A 9,214-nucleotide genomic window follows, 5' to 3' on the forward strand; every position below is an offset into this window, starting at 1 on the left:
CGAGGCAAGATTCTCCAAGAACTTGAAGTAGAACTCACAAAATGCTACTAAGACAGAAATTCAGAAGCTGGGCATAGTAGCTCATACTTGTAGATTCTGGCTACAGGTACAAGGCATGAGAATTGCAGTCTTGGTTACATATTGAGTTCCAGGATAGTTTGAACTACACAGGAAGATCTTGTATCAAAAAGCAAACCAATCAAGGTGTGTAATGTGGGACAGGGGAGGACATGCTACCACAATTAACACAGCAATTCTATTTAGATGAATGTAACCTAAAGAAGTTTGTTCAGATGCACAACAGAATATGCCTGAGGAGGGCCAGAGAGAAAGCTCAGGAGGCATGACTGATGATCTGAGTTCCATTTTGGGAACCCACACAATGAAACCAACTTGCACATGCCTCCCGCCACTAAAGAAACAAATGAGTAAATACAATCTAAAAGATAGAGAATATGTCTGAGAATGTTTTTGGCAATCCACTGTCCACCCAGTGCTGACTGAACTTACTGTGACCTATTCACACCAGTGCATACTGTTAGCGACAGACATGAGGCTACCACATGGATGCATGCCAAGTGATACACAGAGCAAAAGAAGCAAAGCAAAAGATGCAGACAATGTGATCTCAGTAGAGCCTATTTTCCTTTAATAAAGTCTCATGTAGCCTAGGTGGACCTAAACTCTTGATCTTCCTGCCTATACTTACACCTATACTTACAGAGTGTTGGGACTGCAAGCATGCATCACCCCCAGCTTATTAAGGGATATTTGCAATTGCCTAATCTCTTAGGACTTCAGTCACCTTGGAACAAATGTATGCTTTGCCAAGGGCCCACCCCTCTTATACTTGGGAAAACAAGGCTGAAGAGGTACCCAAAGTCATACAGTGGCATCTTCTTGAAATCTGTCCCTGAGAATCTTAGGGAAGAACTTGCTTAAGTAAGACCCGGTTGACAAGGTGGAACCAGTTTACCAAAGGGACTTGGGTTAAGCTCAGGGGAAGGAAGAAGGAAGGAAGGAAAGTAGGGGAGGAAGGAAGACACAGCCCTTAAATTCGGATAAAAGGCTTGAAATGAGGAGACTCTCAGTGATCTACGGTGACTCCAGGCTAGAAGCCAGCAAAGCAGCAGGCTTAAGGCAAGGCCCAACAAGTGGAGCTTCGGGGAAGACAATGCTAACTAAGCACATGAGTGTGAACTAAAAAAAAAGCTGCAACCTCAGATCCAAGCAGGGGATCTTGCTGGCATGGAGCTGGTCCCTAAAGGGCACTGAGCAGCAGTCACCAATCCCTGAACTGTGCAGGGCAAGTCTTCCAGAGTGACACCACGTAGCTGTCAGATAACAATCTGGGTGCACCACTCACTGTTCTCTCTCCTCTGAGAGGACCTCTTTGGGCTACAGAAGCCTCTATACAGCTCAGAATCCTTACTAATGAGGGTTCTGGAAGACTTGGGAGGGTACTTGGAAAAATAATGTTGGGCATTAGTGCCCAACTTGAGAGATGACACACACAGGTCAAACATCTAAGCTGAAATAGATGGATCCCAAACAAGTGTTTCTCTAGCCTCTTTATGTTTACAATCCCATCATGTCAGGTGAGTGGGGAAACAAATCAAGCTAACAGGGAAAGGCAGAAGCCTGTTCACACAAAGCACATGATAAGTGACTCAAGAGGAGAAGGCTCATCCATTAAGGCAAACTCAAGCAACAAAATGCTGTGCTACCTAATGCTCCTCTGTGACTGGGGCCCATTAAAGGAACATGTTTCTTTCTCATCTCTTTTGAAAAGCAAGTGAGGTGTTCTTTGTTGCCCAGGGCACTGTCTATGAGAGCTCAAGCTGGTTCGCCATTTACACCTTTCCAGAGGGCCATGGACCTGCCCCTTACACCTGCCAATGCAGGCCTATGCCACAGCATTGCATCATCATCAATGGCGTGGGCCAGAAAAGGGTTCTACGATCTCCCAGCCCAAGGTCTGCCATCCCTTTTCACACTGCCACCACTGAAGGGAAGGATGAAAGGAGGGAGAAAAAGAAAAGGGAGACGATGTCTGCACTAACTGAAAAACAAAACCAGAAAGCAGGCCTGGTGGGTGTGTGACTGGTGGTTGGGCCACACAGCTCAGTAGCTACTGGTGCTATCATGAAAATGTAATTCCCCTGATAACCATGGAAACCAAATGAAGGCACTACGCCAAAGGCTGCTCTCTTTAGATAGCTAAAAACAATAAGAGGCCAGCAACCACAGAAACAAAGAAATGCAGGGACTCTAGGCCTGAGGAAATCCTTCCCTAAAAGCTTCAACAAAGTACCATTTTCTCCAGTTTCTAAATCTCACCAAGCTTCCACCAGGCCTGGAGACCTGACAAGGTTCATGAAACAATTCAAGCCTCTCTTGAGTGCAGGTCCCCTGGGGCCAGCGGCTGTGAGGCAAGCTCCCTGGGAGCAGGAACTTATTGTTATCCTAAAGCAGACTGAGACCCAGCAGAGGGACACGAACACACACACACACACACACACACACACACACACACACACACACACACACACACACAGTGAAAAAGATAGACTTTTATATAACCTCAAACTAACATAGTCAGCTATAGAAACAGCTTCACGGACCAGACACCATTGTCTGGTTCATAGCTTTATCTCCATCCAGCTCCTTGTCAATGTACAAACATGTAGCCAGAATAAACGAACATGGGAAAACACAAGCATTCTTTCTACTACCCAGTGCCAACAGTGTTGAAGTGTGAACAAAATCAAAGTCCTGGCCTCATTCTGGCTCATTTCTTTATGTGCAGGAGACAGCTGGATTACATGGGTTCCTAGGCATCTTCCAGTAGACAGTCAATCACTCTACTGTGCTTTTTTTTTTTTTTTTTTTTTTTTTTTTTTGGTGGGAGCACATGCCTGGCAGTTTGCTTTCCCCTCAGAGGGAATCTGATACCCATCTGCTCAAGTAAATTAGCGTTCCCATCCTGCTTGACTCATTCGGTAGGAACAACAGGTTCACATGCCAATATGAAACAGAAGGCAAAGGGGGCCTGGGTAAGGGGAGAGGGTTCGACAGCCAAAACCGGCACTGTTTTCAGGATCCCATACACAGTGGACGGTACGCTTACTGAACGAAAAACGTCTCTCTTGGAGTCCTTGCTAGCTTGCTATTTTAATAATGCTCATGCCGAGAGCACTCTCTAAGGAGCCCTCTGGCCCACACTGTGTTCATCTCTTCACGCTTAATCCTCACAGCAACCTATGGCCGAAGTATTCATTTCTACTTTTAACGGAAGCGCCATCGACGTGGCTCAAGGTTGCCTGGCTAGTGGTGGAACTAAAAACCAACTCCAGAGTTCTGGCTCATCAGATGGCTTTGCCATCAGTTCTTCGGTGCAGGAGGGAGGCCGCGCAGCGGTTATCCCTCTTCCTTCAAAGATTTTAGAAACCGAGTCTCCGCGATTTGCTAAAACCAGACCTACTGGGTGCCCGACTGCACACTCGCTCCGGCATCCCAGGTGAAGACTGCAAACCGCAAGGAGAATTCATTTTCTCTCAAAACCCTGGCTGAAGGCGACCGCGGTGGTCCCGGGGAAGGATGGAGGGGATCAAGGCAAGGCTCTCCCGGAGCTCCGGCGGCCAAGCCCACCCCCACATCCCCCGCACTGCCTCAGGCCGGGTCCCCGCGCCACAGCCACAGGTTTGGCCCGAGAGGCCGGTGGCCTGGAGCATCGGCGGGTTCCCGGGAGGCCTCCGGGGCGCGTGGAGGAAGCCGCGCTCTTACCTCTGGGAGCCGCGCTGCGGGGCCGCGGCCGCGACACCCTGGAAGCCGCAGGGCTGCCCGAGGACTGCGGCGCGCAGTCAGGAGGACCGACTTCGCCGCGAGCTCCGCCCCCGACGGCTGTCACGTGACGCGGGGGTGGCGCTCGGCTGTGAGCGCGCTGCCCCGAGACTGGAGGCGAGGCGGAGCCAGCGGGGCTCCGCGAAGGGCGAGCGTGGCCTCTGAAGGGGCAGGAATAGCATCCGTGGGCGATAACTGCAGGAGGATCCCAGGGGTCAACGCGGATCCTTTCTGCACCATTAGCCTAACAGTCCCATGGACTCTGTGCGGATGAGCACATAGGTTAAGCGGCTGAGCAGACTGACCCTGGCTTGGTTGTTTGGAAAGCTCTTGGTAGAGCAATGCACGATGTTGTTGCTCCACTACTAGTTATGGATCCAAGAGAACAAAGCTGTGATGGCCCCTGTTCTGAAATCCATTCTATGGTAGAAATGGTAAACACAGACCGCTATTTAAGTCCATATGTATTTAAAAGTATGTGCAGTACCTGAAAGGGGCACTGGTTTAAAACCAGGACCTGAGGGACTTGATGAGAGAATTCATACGGAAAAGGGGCAGGGAAAGCCTGTGTGAGAAAGCTCATGAGCCAAGGGAGGCAAGATCACTCCTTAGAGAAACAAAGTGTTGTGGGTTTTTTTTTTTTAAACAACAAAAAAAAAGATTTTCTTTAAAAAAAAAAAAACTTTTATGTGTATGAGTGTGCACCTGAATTCATGCGCACCCTGTGCTTACGGGGGCCACTGGAAACCAGGAGAGTTGGATCCGCTGGAACTGGAATACAGATAGTTGTGAGCCACCAAATGGATCCTTTGCAAGAGGAATTCACCTCCTAACCACAAGCTGCCTCTCCAGCCACGTGCACCCACCCCACCCCAGGCCAGTCTTAGATCAAAGGGTATTAGAGGTCAGCAGTATTCTATAAGGTTTCCCTGTATGTACGCGGAGGCCATTGAAGGGGTGGAGAATGTGGGTGTTTGGACACTGCTATTCTAGTGAAAAGAGAAGAGATTGTTGGGCTGAAGTACTGTAGTGGATATGGGGACACACAGATTTGAGACGGTTTTGTAGTAGAGTCAGATTTGGGTTGTTGTGGAAAAACTAGGGGGAATTCAATCATCTACTTAGCCATCTACCACAAGTCCAGGAGGTGCTATTTGTAGAAACGGGAACAATAACTCATTTGTGAACTTCTTAAGTTTGTGATGCCTATTAGCATCAAGGTCATTGATTTTCAAGAATGGATGTGGGGCAGGGGTGAGGGCAGGAGAGATGATCCAGCTGTTGACAGCACTGGCTGCTTTTGCAGAAGACCCAGGTTTGATTCTCAGCACTCATACGGCTGGCTGCTCACTACAACTCGAGTTCCAGGGGATCTGGCATCCTCTGCTGGTCTCCTGGGGTACCAGGCACACTTGATACACAAACATACATGGAGAAAGCACACATACACATAAAATAATTTTAAGATTTTTTTTTTAAGCACCTGGACTCAGACCTCTGAATTATAGAAGAGACTGTAAGTGCAGAAACCTGACTCACCAAGAATGTTGAGAAGTTTCTACACCAGACCCCTGTGGTTCTACCAAAAAAAAAAAAAAAAGTGTTAAAATACATTCCATCTATTACTACTATATGATGAATTAGGCATGAAGGGGTGAGGCCCACATTACCCGTGTAACTGTAGGGGTTTTTATTTGTTTTTGTTTTATGTAGTGGTTGGAACAAATTCAGGGTCATGCACATGCTGGGCAAGTGTTCTCCCCTTCTCCTGTACCTCAGCCCTCCACTGCTCCTTTGTTTAAAACCCAAACCAAACACCTAGGCCTAAAAAGATGGAAAGACTGAAATGTACACCAAGCCCACAGATCTAGTGGAAAGGCCACGGTTGGGTCAAGTCCAGAGAAAAACAGGATGAGCACATACTACAAAAAACTTGGTGATGTTGCTTGCTTTTGATGACTGGTAAACCAGTCACATGTCTAACCCTTTGAGAAGTACTCCATTGTATGAAACCAGCAGGCTGGATATGAATTTCAATAAGCAATTAAAATCCCGAGTTCCTGGATTTGTGACATCAAACATTACTGTTTGTTTTGGCATTTCTGTAAAGGAGTTGGGACTTGCAAAGGAGAATGGTGGTGGCTGCCTACCACAGCATGCTGTCTGTCCTGTTCATTAGTGCTACAGGTGTCACATGCCACGTGAGGGATTTTTATGTCAAAATAGTGGTGAATCAAAAAGATGCATTCATTTTCATTTTAGGTGTATGGGTGCTTTGGCTGCATGTATGTTGGTGCAGAACAGCATTTGTCAGCAGTTGGTTGCTCCTGTTTTCCTGCCCTGCTCTGTCTGGTCCAGGCTTCCATCCCACTATGTGTGCAATGTTTTCCCTACTGTCGGTTGACTTCTCTCCTTCATTTGACTACAGTGGGCTTGCTCATCTTAGCAGCCTGGCACATAATTCCTATCGATGGCAAATGGTCCTCAGCCACGTGAACCTTTTCTTTACAGAAAGATTAGATTCAGGCAGAGTCATTTTTCCAAAAACACAGCAGCTGCCATCTTTCTTGGCTGCCTGCAGATCTCAACTTTCTTCCTACATTTGGGGATCATCACTGATGGGCTTGTTGAGAAGCAAACCGTGTGCTTTGTTACGGAAGTGAAGGCTCTAGATGCTTTCTCTGTCTTTCTATGTGATTCTAATTTTACAAATAAATATTTCCCCTACAGAATTGAGACCTACATGCTATATAACAACATCTCTGGAACATTGTCAGCAACTTCAAGTAGAGCATCATCAGGTGAAAGCTGTGAACTTGCATCCCTCAGGGTAAGTGGTGACACCTAATGGTCAACAGACAAACAAGAGATGTTCCAGTTGCCTGGTCTCCCAGCAGACCATCCTCTAGTGATCCTGAAACTCCTTTTATCTTTTTAATGAAATATTTTCCTTACGACTGCCAAATTGGATTTTGATGTTTGCAACTAAAAATTCATGCTCACATAATTTATATTAAAGCGCTGAAGCTGTTACCCAGGGCTGTGAACTCCAGATTCTAGTGTTCTCACCACATTCATATCTCCATGTTCCAACAATCCACAATATTTACATTATGTATTGGTGTCTCTGTATCAGTTTCTTAACTGAATTTTTATGGAAGCTGAAAATAAACATTTTGAGTAGCTGCATGAGGAGGCGGTTGTCAGTAGAACATCCAATTTCAAAGGCAGAAATATTATGCATCTGCTGTATGATTTTCTTCTTTTTTTCTTTCTCTCCATGTGGTATATGTGCATGTTTTTGCTTGTGCATGGGTGGGGGCAGAGGTCACCACTGAGCATCTTTCTCTATTGCTCTCCACCTTTCCCCCCTTTTGTTGAAAATACATCGTTATGCAATATATCCCGATTACAGTTTCCCCTCTCCCTGTTCCTCCCAGTTCCTCCCCATTTCCCATGCCATCCAGACCTACTCCCTTTTGTCTCTCATTAGGGAAAAAAAAAAGCAGGCCTTTTCCCCTAAGGGGTAATAATAAAATATAACAAAATAAAATATAAGATGAAACAAAAGCTAGCACATCAGACTTGGACAAACAAACAAAAAGAAAAAAGAATCAGAGACCCTCTTGTTCTCACACTCAGGGATCCCATAAAAACACTGAACTGGAGGCCGTAGTATATACACAGAGGACGCGGTGTGGACCTGTGCAGGCTCTGTGCATGCTGCCTCGTCTCTGAGTTCATACCAGCTTTGATCATGTATGTTTAAAGGGCCTTGTTTTCTTGGTGCATACCCTCTGGCTTTTACACTCTCTCCACATCTTCTAAGGATTCCCTGAGCCCGAGGGGAGGGATTTAGTGTACACATCCTATTTAGGCTGAGTGTTCTAAGGTTTCTCACACTTGAATAATGTCTGTGTGTGGGTCTCTGTATCTGTTCCCTTCTGCTGCCGATGGAAGCTTCTCTGGTAGCTGAGCAAGGCACTGGCACTGATCTATAAGTACAGCAGAATATCATTAGGAGTCATTTTATCACTACATTTTTTAAAAACACCAGTAGTATTTGGTTTTACCTAAGGTCCCTGGGCTATCTGGTCTCTGGTTCTTGGTCAAGCAATGTCAGGTGTGACCTCCATCTGTAAAGTGGGTCTTAAGTCAAGCCAGCTATTGGTTAGTTTCTCCCACAAGCTTTGTGCCACTATTGCCCTAGCGTATCTTGCAGGCAGAACACCATTGTAGATAAAGGGTCTGTAGTTGGCTTGGTGTTTACATTTCTCTTTTGGTAGCATGCAAAGTAGTTTTCCATGTTCAATGAGTTGTGTAGGTGTTGTCTTCAGCCATGGGGCCTTTCTGCCAGTTTATAATGAGCAACCTATAGTCTTGGCAACATCCTGGGTTGTTTGGAGATTCCCATGAGCCCCTTTGACCAACAATTCAATTAGATGTAATCCAAACTTAATACTCAAAGCTTCATTGGTGGCAAGAGTTGGCCAGCTGGGACTCTGTCTCCCCATTATTTGACAATTTCATTTATATTGCCTTCATATATGCATATATTTTAGGTCACTTCTACTGTATTGGGTTTTCATATTGCCACTCAAATGGGCCTTGATTTTAGCTGTCTCTCCCCTTATTTCCCTTCTCTTCCCATCACCACTCGATCCTCCCATTCCAGCCACCCCCCCCACACTGTTCATAGATATCTATTCCATTTCCCTTGCCTAGGGAGATCTATCACATTTCATCCCTTACTGTATACCTACCCTCTGTGTTTCCATGGCTGTTTCTAATTTCTGGCTGTTATGAATAGAATATCAATGAACATGGTTGAACAAGTGTCCTTGTGACATGATAAAGTGTCCTTTGGGCATATACCCAAGAATGGTGTAGCAGGAACTTGAGGTAGATTGAAATCCACCTGCCTCTGCCTCCCAGGTGCTGGGATTAAAGGTGTGCACAGCCACCCCTTTCTCTATCAGCTTCAGTGTATCTGATTTTATGTTGAGGTCTTTCTTCCTTTCTCTCTCTCCCTCTCCCTCTCCATCTTCCCCTCCCCTCTCTTTTGGTTTGTTTTTCGAGACAGGGTTTTTGTGTATTGCTTTAGAGCCTGTCCTGGAACTCACTCTGTAGACCAGGCTGGCCTTGAATTCACAGAGATCGGTCTGCCTCTGCCTCCCAAGTGCTGGAAATAAAGGGGTACACTACCAGTGCCTGGCTGGTCTTTGATCTACTTGGAGTTGAGTTTTGTACAGGGTGATAAGTACAGATTTATTTGGAGGTTTCTACATGCAGCCATCCAATTTGACCAGCACCATTTGTTGAAGATACTGTCTTTTTGCCAGTGTGTCTTTTTTTTTTTTTTTTTTTTTTT

General features: G+C 46.0%; 1 protein-coding gene across 1 annotated transcript in view; it reads right to left on the reverse strand.

Annotated features, from left to right (window-relative positions):
• The window catches only part of Fbxo10 (F-box protein 10), a 44,847-nt gene extending 40,927 nt beyond the window's left edge, over nt 1-3,920 (reverse strand). Inside the window, exon 1 of the mRNA XM_051187714.1 lies at nt 3,787-3,920. The gene's annotated coding sequence lies outside the window, so the exon portion shown is untranslated. The remainder of the gene's footprint in view (nt 1-3,786) is intronic.
• Nucleotides 3,921-9,214: the final 5,294 nt, after the last annotated feature.

The sequence above is a fragment of the Phodopus roborovskii genome, unplaced genomic scaffold, assembly GCF_943737965.1.
Source record: "Phodopus roborovskii unplaced genomic scaffold, PHOROB, whole genome shotgun sequence".
Taxonomy (NCBI): Eukaryota; Metazoa; Chordata; class Mammalia; order Rodentia; family Cricetidae; genus Phodopus; species Phodopus roborovskii.